Source organism: Rhincodon typus, chromosome 21 (assembly GCF_021869965.1).
Source record: "Rhincodon typus isolate 14 chromosome 21, sRhiTyp1.1, whole genome shotgun sequence".
Lineage (NCBI taxonomy): Eukaryota > Metazoa > Chordata > Chondrichthyes > Orectolobiformes > Rhincodontidae > Rhincodon > Rhincodon typus.
In genome coordinates, this window is record NC_063352.1 from 19,259,516 (window position 1) to 19,275,118 (window position 15,603).

Consider the following 15,603-nt stretch of genomic DNA (forward strand, 5'->3'; position numbering starts at 1 on the left):
AGCAGCAGTAGGATCTCAATCACATCCTTTGGTATTTAAAGATCTTGGAACTACAACACTGGCCATTTAACCCTACCTGTGACAAAAAGTTTTCAAAACACTTTTAGCTGCGCATCTGTAAAATCTTATGTTTTGTCAGTTTGTTTGATAACTTTAAAGTAAAACTGGGCAATGTTAAAAATAACAACTCACAACAGTTGTAGGGTTTTAAAAAAATACAATCTTTATTTTGAAATTATGCATCCTGTTAAACTCAAAAGGGTTAAACAGATGTATTTGGAAAGCTAGAGAGGAACATCTGATACTAATGAATCCAGGCTGTAGTCTCTTCCGACACATTCCCTCTGGTTTCCTGTTGAATTTCATTTCTTGCCCTTCCCTATTTGTTTAATGGGGGGGTTATTCAGCTCACATTTTCCTTCCTTTCTTTTTTATCTTTAGTTTTCAAACTTGTCTTCAGCAATCTTTTTGTTTAATTTCCAAAGAGTTAAAGCCTTAATGAAAGAATTGCAAAATAAAATAAGTATTGGAAAACTGTTCCATTTGGGTTTCAATCATTTTTTTCAGGAATTTTCTGGTTTATTCAAAATTGCAGACTTGCAGTGCCAAATGATATGCAGTAATCTGAATAGGCTGTGCTAGAGAGTAGTAGGCTCTCCTCCTTAATTCTTAAGTTATAATGTGGAACAGTAGGGCAAATAGGGGCTCAGCCTTTATACTGCTTGGATTTGAAGTAACTTTGTGACTTTGAAGCTAGTTTCTTTCTTGCCTTCTGGAGCCATCACTATTGGGGTAAAAGGAGAGGTCCGAAAAAACCTTGAAATTAAAACTGCACATCTATGTTAACATCAGATTGAGGGATACTGGCTGAAGGTCAGGGAGCATCTGATAGAAAGAAGAGAGAGAATAACTTGGCAGCATTTGAGTCCAAATGAAGAGGTTATGCAGAGAGCAGCAGTGATTCAGGCTCTGCAGGAAAAAATGTGTATGTTACTGTGACATTTCATTAAGCCTTATCCAAAGTTTACTCACAGTAGGTCCACCGGATAATGATCAGGGTTCAATGTCCACCCATTTTAGTGTCAGCTGTGGCTTACTGGGTAGAACTCTCACCTCTGAGTCAGAGGTTACTGATTCAAGTCCAGCTCCAGAGACCTGAGCACACATTGTAGGCTGACTCTCACAAGGCTAACTCTAAGGGAGTAGTATACTATCAGTTTGTCATGTTTTGAGCAACACATTAAATCATGGCCCTATTTTGTCTTTCAGGTGGATGTCAAATACCTAATGGCATTATTTTGAAAAGGAGTAGCGAGTTCTTCCCAGATAACAAGGTGTAGAGCTGGATGAACACAGCAGGCCAAGCAGCATCAGAGGAACAGGAAGGCTGACGTTTCGGGCCTGGTTCCCAGCTGAAATTACTCAGGTCAGACAGTATCTATGGAGAGAGAAATGGTGTTAATGTTTCAAGTCAATGACCTTTGTGATAAAGGTTTTGCAACATTTTCTGTTTCTATTTCAGTTTTACAACATTCACTGTGTCTTTTGTGTCACTAAAGCACAGAAGATCTGGCCATTATTGCATAGTAGTTTGTGGAACCTTACTCTGAGCAAATTGGTTGCCATGAAGCCTACATTACAACACTTCAAAAAGAAATTGACTGTGAAGGCTTTCAAGCCATTCTGAGACCATGAAAACCACTGTAAAATTCGAGCTATTCTCTTTTGTGAGTGTTCTATGCCTGTAGGATGTATGATCTGCAGACTGTAACTCTGTGACTCAATAAAGTTACTTTGAAAGGACTTCCATTTCTTACCATCTTTACTACTGTGAGTAGGGCATGCACCATCTTTGACTTGGACAAATGCTGCACCATCACTCAGTCAATCCACTGGAATTCCCCAGCAGAAACCATTGACAGAGATCCGTGACCACACTGCTGCAGGTGAAGGAGACCAAACCTCCCTACCTTTCCCAGGACAATAAACAATGGACAATGAGTGTCACTCTTGCCAGCATTACCCATATCTCAGTAATTTTTTTTAACCTGTCTGATTTATTCTCTTCCCAGCACTGGTGTCTTGTGGTTACCTGCAGCACTCCCTAGCTGGGACCACAACACCCGGTGACCCACACTAGGCTTTCTGGAACGTTCATCCATGGAAACAGCAGAAGTGATTTAAGACAAATTTTTTAACAATCCAGAAGAAATGATAAAGGTCAAAGAGGTCAGCCCAATTCTTCTTGCGACAGTGGTTTTGTTCATTTCCACTTTAATATTTTAAAATACATTTATAAGCAAATCAAAGCAATTGTTCACATGCCCTTAAAAGCTTTCAAAAATCACCAGTACTCAAATCTGCTTGCTGTAATGAGAGGAACATACCTAGTATATGAAATGTCTCCAGAAACAGCTGTTAGATAAGGTTTCACCAACTAAAATACAAACAGGTCTCAGCCTGCCATGAGGGGTGTCTCATTACTCCTTTTTTCAAAATCAAAAATACAGGGAAAATACCCACTTGAATAATAGGCAGGGAGAGAGGTGATTGATCAGCAGACTTCAAACAGGACTAAGAATTTCCAGCAGGAGCAAGCCATTCAGCTCTAATAGTCTCTGCCCTGTTTATGTTCCACAACAGGCTTCTCCTTATGTCATCTCATCCCAAAAACATAATTTCTCAGTCTTATAGTTTCTTCTCAAATGCACCTGCGCTTTCCACTTCAACCATTTCCTGCAGTTGTGAATTCCAGTCTGAACACTCTCTGGATAAAAAGCTTCTCCCTATTGGATTTGTCCTACATTTATGAAGCCCTAGTTGTAGGCTCCTCCTATAGTGGGACCATTTTTTCTGCATCTACTCTACTGAATCCTTGGTAAACTTAAAGACCTCAATCAGGTCACCCCTCAGTCTTCTCATTTCCAGAGAAAAGTGTAACCACAAATAACAGGATTGTCCTGAACAAGAACTTACTACTTAAGAGTAAAAGAATAAATGGTACTTTGGAATGTTCAAGGTTTAAGGGTGGCTTTTTTGAGGAATGGAATAATAATGATAGTTTTGAAAGGAATGTATATCAAAGTGAATCTGGCAATTATCAAACTCTGGTAAGGAATTCCTGGGGAGGCGGGCACTGCGATGTTCAAAGCAATAATGCGAAGGAAATAGAAGATGAAACTATATATACACCGAGATAACTGTCCATTAAAAATGATATGTGGATTAGTTAGGTGACGTAGCCACTTTATTTCCTTGCCTCAAAAATGCAATCTGTTTTCAAAAATAATGTTTGTTTTCATTCTGTATCTCTTTAAAAGTTTCCCTTAAAATATATATTCTTCATTTTTTTAAAAATATAGTTCACATCTCTTTCCTCCTCTCTAGCCTTGAACTGTATTCACTTGTAATCAAACAACCTTAGGCTGGCACCAGTTTTTCTTTGTAAAATTGCTTGAATGCCAGGGTCAGTCAATATGAAACACTGGGACAGATTTCAGCTCCTGCAGACCCAGAGTGCTATGGCATGATGTCCTGTCACAGCAAGCCTCCAATCTGGCATCCTCTTCACCGCACTACATCACTCGCTTGGCTGCAAATTCTTCAGCTCTATTTCATAAAACACTCCCTCACCAAACTCCTCACCTCCCTTCCCTCCTGCCATCCTTCCCACTTACGGAAACAATCTCAGAAAGTATCTTTTCTTTGACAAGGTTTCAGGAACCACATTTTCCTCCAAGAGTCAATTGCCTCCTCCCGCCCTCTTCTGTGGATCATCTCTGAGACATTTCTCAACACTAAGGATGCTGTATAATTGTGTGTTTTTGGACTGTTTGGCAGGATCCAGTTCAATTATCCTCAGTGGCTTTCATCTTTCCCAAATAGCCGTTCTTCAGCCTCACTTTTCTGGAGGAGCACTTTCTTAATCTTTGAATCAGATGATTGTAGGGTCAAGCCTCCACACAAGAATCCAGGCTGATAATTCAGCCCAGTGCAGAGGAAGTGCTCGTTGTCAGAGATGCATCATCAGATGAAAAGGTAAACATATGCTCTCTCCGGTGTATCCCATATTCCTTTTATAGAAGAGAGGGAAATTTTATCTTTCAAACCCCATATATCAGATTTACTTGCTGTTTATGGGAGCTTACTGTGCACAAATCTTGGGTTTGCATTACATAAGCAATAGCACTCCAAAAATACCGACTGATATTCCCTGAGGATGTGAAAGGCAGTAGATAAATAACATGCAGAACCTGAGTGGTTGGAAGTCTCCCATGGCACTTATTGATCTGAACGTGCAGATATTCACTGTTGAATTTGCTGAGTGCTTGCAGCACAAACATTTGTTTAAAAAGAAAACAAAATGGGGATGAAGCGAACGAGTACTTTTCCGCAAAACTCATTTTCATCTTGATTTTCAGTACAACAGTTAGAAAGAAAGGATGAAACATGTGCATTTATGTCGTAAAGTCCTCATTATCCAGTACCCAAGTATTTGGAATTCTCATGCAACTGGCAATCAGAAAGGTGCCTCCTTACTGCACGCTGTAGATCTTCCATAATACAACAATCTTGAGATTCAAAAGGGAAAATCAAACTGTAACCACCTGAACGCCTTAAGATGGCACAATGACTGATTTATCAGAAGGGGAGTACGCTTCTCCGCTCTGGGAACTGATTGTTTGGTCACCCCTTTCTCTCTCCTCTTGGTCAAAACCTCGCTGATGATATTTATGAGTGGTCCTGGCTGCTCATTTTAAAATGTGCATGCATCTTGAGGCAACAATCAGTCCAGGTCTCCCAGCTGCCAGTGGTATTTCTCATGCAATCGGCAAGTTCATGTAATAACTGGAAACATTCATTCCCTGTGTGTGTCAGATACCAGGGAGGTTAGTGTATCTTTCACAACTATTGTAAAGGCCCTTACATTCAATGAAGTGAAGTAACTATTGTGATGTAGAAAACACAGTAATAACTTATGCACAGAAAGAGCCCATGAGCAGCAAAGCCACCATGACCCAATAATCCCTGTTTTCTGTCATTTTGATTGAAGGATATGTATTGGCCAAGGCACAAGGTTAACTCCTCTGCTCTTCAAAATACCACTGTGGGAAAATTTTGTGCTAAAATACATCTAGTATTTAAAATTCATAACATTTTAGCCAGGATGTGTATGTAAATCGTCTCAACCAGATAGGTTTGATAAGGGATCACTACTTGGAAGTTGTATGGGATCATAACTAATGTAGGTGGTCTGATTAGTAAGTTTGCAGATGATGCAAAGATTGGGGGAGCTGCGGACAGTGAGGGTTGTCAGAGGATACAGCAGGGTACAGACAGGCTAGAGATTTGGACGGAGAAATGGCAGATGGAATTTAATCTAGACAAATTTGAAGTGATACATTTTGGAAGATCTAATGCAGGATGGAAGTATACAGTAAATGGCAGAATGCTTAGTAGCATCAACATATAGGGACCTAGAAGTACTTGTCCACAGTTCCCTGAAAGTGGTGACACAGTAGATGAGGTGGTCAAGAAGGCATATGGCATGCTTACCTTCATCGGTTGGGGCAAACAGTAAAAAAATTAGCAAGTCATGTTGTAGCTGTATAGAACTTTAGTTGGGCCACATTTGGATATTGTGTACAGTTTTGGTTGCCATAGCACAAGAAGAATGTGGACACAGAAATGATTTACCAAGATATTTCCTGGTTTGAAGGCTATTGACTAGGAGGAGAGATTGTACAAACTTGGTTTGTTTTCACTTGTTTGAGAGGCATGGATAGAATGGATGGTCAGAGTCTTTTCCCCAAGATAGAAATATCACTTACTGGAGGACATAGGTTTAAGATAAAAGGGGGAAAGTTTAAAGATGTGAGAGGGAGGTTTTTCAGATATTGCAGGAAATTCAGGGCCAGTGTGAGATTTGAACTCCTTTTGATCACTTATTGTATATACTAACATAAAGGTAGAGTTCCTGAGACCAGATTTTTAGCCAAAAGGTAGCGGGTTGACTTATGCATGTGTAATATTTTGAAGGGGTTGAAATTCATCCTCTCCGATCACCTCATTACCTAACTGTTTACAGCAATTGTTTGCAGACTGGTTAGCGACTGGTTCTGCTAACACTGCCCTGAAACTAACACAGAAGCAGCTAAAAGGTATTTTTTAAAATTATTATTTTACAGAGGCAGGAGGAGCTGGAAAGCTCTCTTTAAATTAGTAGGTTTGCAGCAGGGGAAATTTAACTTCAGCAGTGAGAGAGCAGTCATCAATTCAGATACAGACCAGTCGGTGAGACATAAACCAAGATACCTTTCTTTGTGGGTAGAGTTGATTGACTACTCAATCTTCTAGCTCCTTCTGCACACCAGCCCTGCTGTTCCTCCTTTATATTTACCTAGTCATCATTACTCAATCTACCCCAACTGTATGCTTAACTCCTTGCTTTATTAATAGTGGCAAGTAGGAAGAGTATGCGCTTCTTGGCCAAAAATCAGAGGTATCTTTTACATAAGGTCAACCATTATTCAAGTACATGAGGTCATTACGATAGTTGAGAAGAGTATTTCAAATTTCCTTCCTTAATTGGTTAGGGTCTTTTTCTGGACTTTTACCTCTACCAGATGCTTATGTATTTGGAGGGCTGAGTGTGTATAACATGATAGGTAAGGCATTCTGTGGGAAATGCTGGATAGACAGCTTTCACGTATTCCTACGTAGGATAATTTAACAAAGGCATATATTTGTATATTTTTGACACCCATATTCTGAGCTTGGTTGTCCCTCTCGCACTGCTATCTTTACATATTCTGTTCTGCTCTCTTCTTCTCCCTGTCCAATTATTCTTTTAACTCTTTCAAGGGATGTGACTGCTGCTATCTAGGCCAACACTTATTGCCCATTCTTAATTGACCTTTAGAAGGAGGGTGGTGAGTCATACCATCAAAGAGACCATAAGCTCCTGAAAACTATCCCCATTCCCTCTGAATGACATCGAGATTCCTCTTGAATCCATTCTTCTTCAGATCACTTTTACTACACTTTTTGTTCCAGATTTGTTTGTGTCTTTGCTTTTGATAAACCCATTTCTGTTGTACCTTCTGCTCATCTCGACAATTCATAGCCTGACACTCCCTTCCTGCTGTTTTCCTCCAGAAATATTTTTAACCTGCCACAGTCTGTCTGCAAGACTCACTCTGACTGCATCAGTATACAAATTCTCCCAGATGGCTACCAAACGGTTGCCTTATTTTTAACAATGGGGATAAGTACACAGATCACAGAAGAGGTAACAAACAGCAGCAGTATATAGTCTTAGTACTACTGTATTGATGAGTGTTGAAGCATCACATCTTAAACCATTCATTAACAGTGGGACAAGATTTCCGCGAACCACCAACGCAGAACCCAGCAGAATCCCACTAGCACAGAGCAGCAACAGATGTCAAAAGAACTCAGCAGTGTTGTCACTGGCACCAACCCAACTTTCTCAAGGAATGTTGAAGGACAGAAGCCTTCATTTTCTTCTGTTAAAGCAACATTTCCAAATGGCTTCATTTTAATAGCTTTCCGTGCTAGTGTGATGGAAAAAAAAAATCATCCTTGGCTCAGTGTATTTTTTCAGCTATTTCCTGGTGACTTGTTATTGTGTTGAACTAAAACACACTTCCCTTAACAGATGCTAAGGGAGACCCATAACCCAGACCATATAACTAATGAATACTCAATACGAAAAACAGTCTTAGATCACACCTGGAGCACTTTCAGTTCTGGACCTTAGAAAGGAAAGGAAGGGAGGTTTTCAAGATATTAACGAAAACAGATCGGGTGGATGGAAAGAAACTAATTCTGCTTGTTAGGGAGATAGATATAAACTACTTATCCCAGTTGGACAGTATAGCACTAGGTGATATAATCTAAAGAAGAGTGAGGTCCTGCAGGAATGAAGTTAGAAGATATTTTTACACAGAAAAAGATAGGTAAAGATGAAAACTATCTTATGCAAACAGAAACTGATTTAGAAATTTTAAATTGTAAACAATGGTACATTTTAAATTTGAGGTTGCTAGACTTTTGTTAACCCTAGATATTAAAAGTGGAGGCAATGGCAGGTAAATGTAGTTCGGACACTAATCAGTCATGATCTCACTGAATTGAGAAACAGGTTAGAGGGGCTGTTCTTTCATTCATTCACAGGAGATAAATTTAATTATTGACCAAGACCTAATTTCATCTGGTTCATCCCTAATTGCCCTTGAGAAGGTGGCAAACTGCCTTTTCAAATACTACAATTGTGTGGCCTGTGGATCATTTTAGATGGCAATTAAAAGCCAACCAGGGTCTGCGGGTCTGGAGTCATATACAAGCCAGATCAGGTAAGGATGTCAAATTTCCTTCCTTCAAGATCATTAATCAAAAAAATGGGTTTTTATTTACAATCTGGTAGTGTTACCATTTCTGTTACTAGATGTTGTTTGATTAAACTAGCTGAATTTAAATTCCCCCAACTGCTGTGATGGGACTTGAAGTCAGGTCTCTATATTATCAGCCCACATTTTTAGTGTTAGTCCAGTAACACAACCAACATTTGTTACCACATCACTATAACTCCAGTTCTATGTACTCTTCTCATGATTTTCCTGATTGCCAGTAAAAAAAAAGCACCTTATTCTTCATTAGGTCAACCAAATGAGGAGCAAAGCACTGCAGTTTAAAAGAGTTGGCAAATGATGCTTGGTGACTCCTCTGAATTGGAGAAATTATCCATGGGATTATTTGTGGATTCAATCATCTAAAGTTTAATCACCTCTGGATTCTTAGTCCATTTTAAGTGTTCAAATCTCACCATTGAAAGTTGTGAAAGTGAATCCAATAAATTTTACAATTCATGGATGTGGCCCAGGAAAAATATGTAAGAACAATCCAAGCAATATCCTTCTGGGAAAGGTTTCTGTCACTCCTACTCATTTTGGCTTACACATGATTCTAATCCCACATTACAGGAACAAAAAATTATAAACATTTCTAAAGGGATTTGGATAAATACTTGAAGGTGAAAAAAATGTTAGGAAATGGGAAAAGAGTGGGAGTGGTGGAACTAAGAACTAGCAGGATTTCTTTTCAAAAGAGCTGGCACTTATTTGATAGAAAGAATGGTCTCCTTCTGGGCTGAATCATTTTTTGATACAATTCTATAAATGGTTGACCTTTTAATGTGATCAGGGCAGCTATGGATGGCATTGGCCATATCTCTAGGTCAAATATAGTACAATAAAAGTAAATAAATTCACATCTACACAGCTACATCAGCCAAGGCAGATGAATCAAGAATAAGGATAACCAGCAATGAATACTGCAATAGCGCATCAACTTAGGTCCCATAACAACCATACTAAAACCAAAGTTTACATTGACTAAGCCATATAGAATCACATAGAATATACAACACAAAAAAAAACCATTCAACCCAATGGGCCAAAGCCACTGTTTACATTCCAAAAGCATCCTCCCATCCTTCTTTGTCTAACTCCATTATCAGATCTTTAGTCCCTTTCTCCTTCATTGGTTGTGTAGCTTCCTCTATATCTCACTCGAACATGGAATGTGACTCCTTTGACAATGGACTTAAGTCTGCTGGAAGAAATTTTCTAAAGTATATATCAACAACGTACAGCATATTTGTAACCATAGTAATGGCTTGGATCCTCAATCCAAGATTAGTTACCTCTGTAATAAAAGGCACTCTACTGATAAGTGTACACAGAACACTTACATCAGTCTTCCATATATCTCGTTCAGGAAAAACACAGGGACTGGATGGTACACTGGCTTAAGGAATTGATCTTTTAGCTCTAGGCTCAAATACACTAAGAGTCCAAGAGTGAAAACAGCCCCAGAATTGTTAGCCATAAGAGTATATGAAAAAAAAAATTCCTGAGTTTGTTTGATGATAGTCCTTTAACCTCTTCCTAAAAATGATCTTAGTTCAGCATTAACTGGCAATCAATGTCAAAGTACCAGTAGATGGACAATGTGATAAGTGGGTAAACAATCACACTATTCCAATTAGGGTGGTCTTCAGAATCTGACCAAACCTCCGGCATGGTTCTATAGCAGTCAAGCTCAGACTGGTCATTGCTACATATCTCTTTGTACATTTGCTAGAATAGGTCCTTGAATAGTGATCAAATGTAAAAAAAAAACTAGGTTTGCAGTAATTCAGTCTTGGATGAGATGCAATATGTGGTAGTGGGTAAAACATTATTATAGACAATGTCCAAATACTTCAATTTAAAGGGGAATGGCCAGATGATCTGTTTTTGTGACACTGATTGATTAGTATAGCCAGGACACCAGGAAGAACTCCCTTGCTTTTCTAGAAACACTGGCTAATGCCTCTTCTGCATCCAGTTTAGAGGACATGCAGGTCCTGGGTTGGGTTTTAATCAGAAAGACAAAAAGCACTCCTCAATATTGCACTCGGAGTGCCAGCTTGGATTATGCGCTTAGCATTCTAAAGTAAAGGTTTTGTTGCTCTGCTTATCTGTTAAATTTCTCTACCAATTTAACAAAGATTCCCTTGTTATTTGTACTGCCAGCTACACAAAATTGAATTCAATGCAAAGTTGGATTAGTTTAATTCTTCAGATGTATGATTCCAAAATAAGAATCTTAGGAGCATTTCAAATAAATCAGATCTGTTTAAGAATTAATTTCACAAGTGAACTATTGTGATGAAAAATGGAAGAAAATCAGCCTTATTGTCAGAGAGAGGATCAGGATGTCTAGACTGAATATTTTTGAGTTTATTTAAGTTGTTTTATTCCTTTAAGGCAAGTAATTTATGACACACTGTCATTTGAGCAAATAATATTTTTCCTCAATTGAAAATTTAACTGATTACTTGATAGCTTTTCCAGGGAATTGCTGAAGTGTACAAAACAGCAATGTCCTAAGTTCTATCCACAAGTTCAACTACTCAACTGAGTAACTTCATTAGCAGAAATTGTTGTAATAATGGATGCTTCAATATCACAGCATTCAGGATATTCTTTAAAAAGCAGGGTTCCAGTCTTGATTGTGATCTATATTACCATAATGGGGATCTATTTTGAGATCAATCTACAATCAGCCTCAGGTATGATGGCTCCAGAGCCCAACAGCATGTCTAATCATTGAAATGGCTTTTAGCTACTTAAGATAAAACAGTAACACAGCTGTGAATTTTGAAGAGTTGGAAGAAAGAAAGAAAATAATTGATGAACTGAAGGAAAACACTTAAGAAAATGTAAAATCATAGCGAGAAGCTTACAGCTTAAAATACAATGAAAGACAGCAAAACACAAGACAGGATATAAAATATCAGTCATCTAAAGGTGTTAAATACCATAGCACTTGGATACCTGGGAAATATATAAGGGCAGTATTCTAACAACATATATTTAAATAGTTCCTCTAGTCACTGCACAGGAACATAATTGAACCAAAATTTGACACTGAGCCACATAAGGAAATCTCAGAACAGTAACAAAGAGCTTTAAAGAGGAATTGTTTAAGGAACACCTCAAAACAGAAGAGAGAAGGTAAAGCAATAAGGTTTATGAGGGAATTCCAGAGTTTAACGGTCATGACAGCTGAAGGCACAGCCACAAAAGACAGTGATAGAAATCAGGGATTTGAAATTGGCCGGAATTAGAGAAGTGCAAAGATCATAACTAAAACAATAATTCTTGACTGGTTTTAACCATCATTTGAGCCCAAGATTAGATTACAGCCATGAACCTGCTGCTTGCTTTGCAACATTGCCAGTGCATATGGTTTCAGTTTATGGAGAGATGATTTGTTACTTTTTTTGGGTCAGTTTTCCTGCACTTTGTTTTCTGAAATACATTTCTTTCCTCTTACATTTCAAAGTCTTCTATTTATAGGGAATGTTATTTTACCTGCTAGAACGGCTAAGAGAAAGCAGAAGGAATTTCAAGACACATCAGGTCATATACAGAGAGCACAAAGGAAAAAAAGGTGGTAGCAGTTGTGATCATTTAGTCCAGTATTTGATTGGTGACTGTACATAGCTGAATAAAACTAGTGGTGATTGCAGGAGAGTAATTAATATGAGAGATATTGGAGACATTATTCACCAGCCCGACATGTATCTTTTTAGGGATGTATGTAAGACAAAGATAGACACTGGCATAGGTGTAGCAGAGTTGGCTTTATTTATGCAGTTACAAAGAATTTACACATAGAAACATTACACTGACACGAACTGGGTTGTATGCTGGTGTTTATGTTCCACACAAGTCCTCCCACTCCTCTTAATCTCGTAATGATCATTTGAAAGTGATACACCGTTTAAGAGACTGACTTCCTTACTTCTGTTCTAAAGGACTTTGGATTTCTTGGATTATTCAGCCTGAGCTACGGTACTGATCCAGATTAGAGGGGAAAGGTTCAAGATGGTGTTTGTTCTCAAGTTATATCTGTGTTCAGTCAGGGTAGTATAAAGCACCTCAATTAAAGCAAGAGAAGGACTTGCATTTATATGGTGCTTTTCACTGGACAGTATTTGTCTCTCAATCAACATCATTAAAACAGAGTATGTGATCATTTATCTCATTGTTATTTGTGAGACCTTGCTGTGGTCAAATTGGATGTTGCATTTCTCTATATTGTAATAGTGGCTACACTTCAAAAAAAGTATTGTATTGGCTGTAAATCAATTTGGGACATCCTGCAGTTGTGAACAGCACTACAGAAATGGAAGCCTTTTCCCCCTCCTCTTGAGTCTGTCTCATAAGACCAATATGGTGTGATACTTACAAACTGCTGCTAGATCTACAAGATCAATATTTGAGACCAGTTCACATGAAGATGCTTGGAACAGGAAGTGGCAGTGATGGCTGTGAGCCTCATAGGTTTGTTCTACTGTTCAATGAATCACTGCTGCTCTGAATCTTAATCTTACCTACCCGCTTTTGTTTCACAACCTTCAATGCCCACTAACGAAAATCAATTTTGAAACTCTCTGTTGATTCCCCAGCATGATCTGTGTTTTTGGATGGATGAATTCCAGCCTTCCACTACCTGTTGTGTGAGAAGTGCTTCTTGCATCATTGCCGAACAAATAAAAGCAAAATACTGTGGTTGCTGGAAATCTGAAATGAAAACAGAAAATGCTGGAGAAACGCATCAGGTCTGGCAGCATCTGTGGAGACAGAAACAGAATTAATGTTTCAAGTTCAGTATGACTTCTTCAGAAATGGTGGGGGGGGAAACTATTCAGGTTGCTGGGGTGGGGGGAATGGGAGACCGAGGGTAACCCAAATTGGAAGGGAGTTAAGGCGGTAACAGAGAGTAGAAAATCTAGTGAGGGAGACTAGAAGGCAGGAGAAACAAAGCCAAGCATCAAGTATACCTCAAAAACAGAATGATATCAAAAAGGCAAAAAGTTAAAGGCACTCTACCCAAACACCTGCAGCATTTGCAAAAAGATAGATTATCTAAAGGCACCATTAAACATAAATGTTTATGATGTAACTGCCATTACAGAAACCTGGCTGGAAAGTGACCAGGACTTGAACACTCAACATTTAGGAAGGATAGATTAGAAGGAAAATGTGGAGTTACACTGATAATGAGACGCAATTGTACATTAATTTGTGAGGAGCTCAGAAGAACAATATGTGGAATCTATTGAAGAAACTGAGTGGTAGCAGACTTTAGCTGGAATTATTTATGGGCCACTAAATAGTAGTGATAGCATGGGGCATGGTATAAATCAGAAGATAAGAGAAGCTTGTAGCATGGAAACACAGTAATCATTTCAATCTGCAAATAGTCTGGATAAACAAACTGAGCACTAAAGCCATGAAAGGCAAATTTCTAAGAGAGTGTATTAGGGCTGTTTCGAGAGCAGCATAATGGAGAGCCAATAGGGGACAAGCTATTTTGGATCTAGTATTATGTCATGAAAAAGGGATAATTAATAATTATAAAAGAATTTTTAGAGACGATTTACCATAATATGATAAAACATTACATTAAGTTTGAAAATGTGGTAGTTCAATCTGAAGCAAGTGTTAAATTTTAATAAAGGATATTATAAAACCATGAGACTTAGGTTGTATTGGGAAAACATGAAAAGGCAATGGACAGTCTTTAAAGAACTATTGCAAGGATTACAATAAGTGTGCATTCTTTCAAGGTGCAAAAGCTCAAAAAGGCCAGTCAACCGTGGCTAATAAAGGAAATTAAGGATCATAAGATTAAAAGAAAAAAAGATTTATAAAGTGGACTGAAATAGTAATAAATCTGAGGATTGGGATTTTTTAGAATACAGCAATCAAGGACCTAGAAACTAATAAGGAAAGAAAGAATTGAATACAAATGCAATCTAGTAAACAACATAAAAGTGCATTGTATAAGCTTACTGCTATGTAAAAAAGGATACATTTGGCTAAGACAAATGTGGGTCCATTAAAAGTAGAAACAAAAACAAATTACTGGAAAATCGCAGCAGGTCTGGCAACATCTGTGGAATTGCACCCGAAACGTGACTCTGATTTCCCTCCCCAGATGTTGCCAGACCTGTGGAGCTTTTCCAGCAATTTCTACTTTTTCCCCAGATTCCCAGCATCTGCACTTCTTTCAATTTTTTGTCCAAAAAAGCAAAGTTAGGAGAACTTATAATGGGGAGTAAAGAAATGGCAGAGAAGTTTAATGGTTATTTTGTGCCTCCTTTCACTGAGGAAGATGAGACTAATGTCCTTCAGCAAAGAAAATCTGTCATCCTGGTCTGGCCTACATGTGACTCTAGAGCCATAGCAGTTGACTCTCAACAGAACAGACAACAGCATAAACAGCCCTGTCTACCCTGCAAACTCTCCGCTGGGGTCTAGTGCGAAAATTGAGAGGAGGCTCTCCCAGACTAGGCAAGCAACAGCCTGACACAGTCTCACTCACAGAATCATATCGTACAGACCATGACTCCACAGACACCATCACCACCATCCCTGGATATGTCCTGTTGCACAGGCAGGAAAGAATCAGCAGAGACAGTAGGAACTGCCGATGCTGGAGAAGGGTCCAGACCCAAACCGTCAGCTTTCCTGCTCCTCTGATGCTGCTTGGCCTGCTGTGTTCTTCCAGCCCTACACCTTGTTATCAAAGACTCAGCAGAGGTGTTGGCACAATGGCATACTGTCAGGAGGGAACTGCCCTGAGAGTCTCATAACTTCAGACTAAACATGGGCAAGGAAAAGTGCTGGTGATTACCATGTACCATCCTCTCCACATGGAGGAAGCACTCAGGGTGGCAAGGATGGAAAATGTACTCTTGCTGGTGAATATTGAAATCCCTCACCCAAATTGGCTCAGCTGCTGCACTGCTGATTGAGCTGGTTGGGTCCAAAAGGACATAGCTGTTAGACTGGGTCTGCAGTAAGTGGAGAGGGAACAACATATCAGCTGCAGATGCATTTGTCCATGACAGTATGAGTGACCACCACACAGACCCTTGTGGAGACAAAGTCTCACTTTGACATTGAGAATACCTTCCATCGTGTTATATGACATATCTAAATGGGACAGACTTCAAAA

General features: G+C 38.9%; 1 protein-coding gene across 2 annotated transcripts in view; it reads right to left on the bottom strand.

Annotated features, from left to right (window-relative positions):
* Window positions 1–205: 205 nt before the first annotated feature.
* The window catches only part of LOC109913499 (small integral membrane protein 10-like protein 2A), a 28,192-nt gene continuing 12,794 nt past the window's right edge, over window positions 206–15,603 (bottom strand). Inside the window, exon 4 of one of the 2 annotated variants that reach the window (XR_007264331.1) lies at window positions 206–1,438. The gene's annotated coding sequence lies outside the window, so the exon portion shown is untranslated. Of the gene's footprint in view, window positions 1,439–12,204; window positions 13,211–15,603 lie in introns of those variants that run through there. The other variant, XR_007264330.1, reaches the window with a different exon arrangement.